Genomic DNA, 3,040 nt, shown 5'->3' on the forward strand with positions numbered 1-3,040 from the left:
AAAATACCCCCAAATGTGGAAAAATCTTCATGCATTAACACCATTCCCATTCTCCTGCCCCCATAGGACGAAAAAAAACCCTGTTGCGTTATGCAAAATCATTTTCTCTGCTCCTGCCTCGCCAAGACATTCACTACAATGAAGTCTAATCCAACACGACCTCTACTGCTTCGTTCGGAAACGGCAACAGCAACCACCACACTGGTTTACATAGTGAACGATGTTTATTTCGGTCACAGCTGCGAGTTTCCTGAACGCAACATACTCCTAGCTGCTCTGCCATTGGCTTACCGAGCATCATCCTGGCCTCCGATTGGCCAAGAGGGACATCACTGTCTATGTGTGTAGATACTGTAGCTAGATCCATGGAAGATAGAGTGGAATGCATGCGATTAGCTGCTCAGAGTAAATTGCTTGTGGCTCGACGGACAGTCAAATAAACGAACGTTTCCTGGAATGCTTTACTTGTTATCGTGCTAAAAACCTTACGCTAACTGGAGCGCTAATTAGAGAGAAGGCGAGTTCCATCGCGCTAACTATGGCCATCGAGGACTACGAAGCGTCCCGTGGCTGGCTTAAAAGTTCATTGCATGCTCCAGCTACCATCCCCCCCTCCCATTATTTATGTGTTCTTTGCCTTCCAAGTTGTTGCAGTTGTTTATTGCTTTCCTTAGTGGTCATTTGTTTGCACGGATCTCCAGAGATTCACATGGATGTCATTTCTTTTTTGTTTACCAGACATTGTCGGTCATTGTAGGTTTAGTCTGTTCCTTCAGCCCAGCGGCCATCTTCTTCCTCATTGCTCACACCTATTGTCATCCTCCAGACATGTTCTTCCTTTTGTGCCGGTGTGGCCCCCCTCTAAGCTGTGCCCCCAGGCTATCTGCCTCAGGTCCCCCTCACCTCATGACTCATAAGTACCCAGGCTATTCGCATGAGGTGCTCTGCTGTAGCGCTCGGCAGCCGATGGGCCTACCTGTCTGGGGTGTCTTTCAAAAGCGCTCTCCAGCCGTCGTACACCCTGTACTGATGTCATCTGTCCCAACTGCTGCTCAACACTCCTCGTTCTTGTGGTTTGTTTATTTGGTTGAGCCAACTTCCATACACTTCAGTGTTACAATGTTATTGTATCATTAATGATGAATACAAGAGAAAATCTCTGTCTCTCTCTCTCAATCTCTCTCATATATATATACACACACACACACACCATATTTTCCGCACTAAAAGGCACACTGGATTAAGAGGCGCATCTTCAATGAATGGCTATTTTGTAATTTGTTTTCATACATTCGACGCATGGCATTAAAAGGCGCAATCTACAATGTCTCCACTAGATGGTGCTACGCTCCTTCCATTCAACTCGAGAGGCGTCCGTTCAACTCGAGAGGCATTCATTACCACCTCTGAAAAACGTAAATTAACTATTACTGTACTTAAATGAAACTACGAAAACTGAAAATAATGCATCAAAACAGAAAATCAAGTGAGGAAATCACAAAATAAATTCTATATCCCTCCTACAGAATTTATTTTGTGATTTCCTCGCTTGATTTTCTTCGTAATTCCATTGAAGTAATCATTCATTTACGTTTTTCGGAGGCAGCGATGAACGCCTCTCGAGTGGAACGGAAGAAGAGAAGGCACGGAGACGGACAAAGACGTACAGTACCTGTATTTGTTGAGACTGTGAAAACCATTAATAAAGTCTGCGTTTAAAAAAAAAATAAAACCACAGATCTCCTTTTTTCAACAAATACAGGTGCATCTTTGTCCATCTCCGTGCCTTCTCATCTGTCGTTCAACTCAAGAGGCGTTCATGACCAGCTCCGAAAAACGCAATGGCATTTCCTTGATCGTAGCTCCAACAGACCGATCAGATGTCAGTAGTAGTTATTTATTCCTTTGTTGTGTATTCACAAATGATGAAATCACAATATAAATTCTGTAGGGGGGGGTACAGAATTTATTTTGTGTTATCCTCGCTTGCTTTTCAGTTTTGATGTATTATTTTCAATTTTCGTAGTGTCAGTGACGTAATCGTTAGTTCACGTTTTTCGGAGGCGGTCTTAAACGCCTTGAGTCGAACTGAAGACTGTTTTGTTGAGACTGTTTTAAAAAAAACAACCCCACAGCTCTCCTTTTTTCGGAGCCGCAACAAAAACTTATATAATAAAGCAGCGACACAGTTCACTGAACCAACAGCAAGTTATAACATTGTCAGCATGTCTCCAGCAAGAAGCCATTTTGGGGTCGACATATTTCCGTAATGACCATACACAAGACGCACCAGATTTTAAGTCGCTCGGTGAGCTTTTAAGAAAATGGAAGACTTTTTGGTGCGCATGTGCTGGAAGAGGGACCATCATGGGAAGACAAGCCCCTACACGGGATGTACCACCGGACCATCACTGAAGTGGCTGATCTCAAGAAGTCCGATCAGTGGCTTGAGATCACTGGCCTGAAGGACAGCACAGAGGCACTCATCCTGGCTGTTCAGGAGCAGGCCCTGAGCACCAGAGCCATAGAGGCCCAGATACCCCACACCAGAGAAGACCCAAGGTGTAGGCTGTGCAAAGAGGCACCTGAAACGATCCAACACATAACTGAAGGGTGTAAGATGCTGGCAGGGAAAGCCTACATGGAACACCATAACCAGGTGGCTGGTATGTCTACCGAAACATCTGTGTGGAATATGGACTGGAACAAGGTCAAAATTGGAAATACCTCCAAAGGTGGTGGAGAATGACCGAGTGAAGATCCTGTGGGATTTCCAGACACAGACTGACAAGATAGTAATGGCGAACCAACCACATATCGTGATCATAGATAAAGAGCAGAGGAAAGCCGTTGTAGTGGATATGGTGGTCCCAAGTGATGGAAACATCAGAAAGAAGGAACACGAGAAACTAGAGAAATACCAAGGGCTCAGAGAGGAGCTGGAGAGAGCCTGGAAGGTAAAGGTGACAGTCGTGCCTGTGGTGGTCAGAGCACTCGGGGCAGTGACCCCCAAACTAGATGAGTGGTTGCAACAGATCCC

General features: G+C 45.1%; 1 long non-coding RNA gene across 1 annotated transcript in view; it reads right to left on the bottom strand.

Annotated features, from left to right (window-relative positions):
• Positions 1–2,170, bottom strand: part of LOC109510523 (uncharacterized) — a 10,176-nt gene extending 8,006 nt beyond the window's left edge. Inside the window, exons 1-2 of the long non-coding RNA XR_002167140.1 lie at positions 2,160–2,170; positions 1,148–1,157 (exon numbers count right to left, since the gene is read on the bottom strand). This is a non-coding gene — a long non-coding RNA (uncharacterized LOC109510523). The remainder of the gene's footprint in view (positions 1–1,147; positions 1,158–2,159) is intronic.
• Positions 2,171–3,040: the final 870 nt, after the last annotated feature.

The sequence above is a fragment of the Hippocampus comes genome, unplaced genomic scaffold (genome assembly GCF_001891065.2).
Source record: "Hippocampus comes isolate QL1 unplaced genomic scaffold, H_comes_QL1_v1.1 scaffold130, whole genome shotgun sequence".
Lineage (NCBI taxonomy): Eukaryota > Metazoa > Chordata > Actinopteri > Syngnathiformes > Syngnathidae > Hippocampus > Hippocampus comes.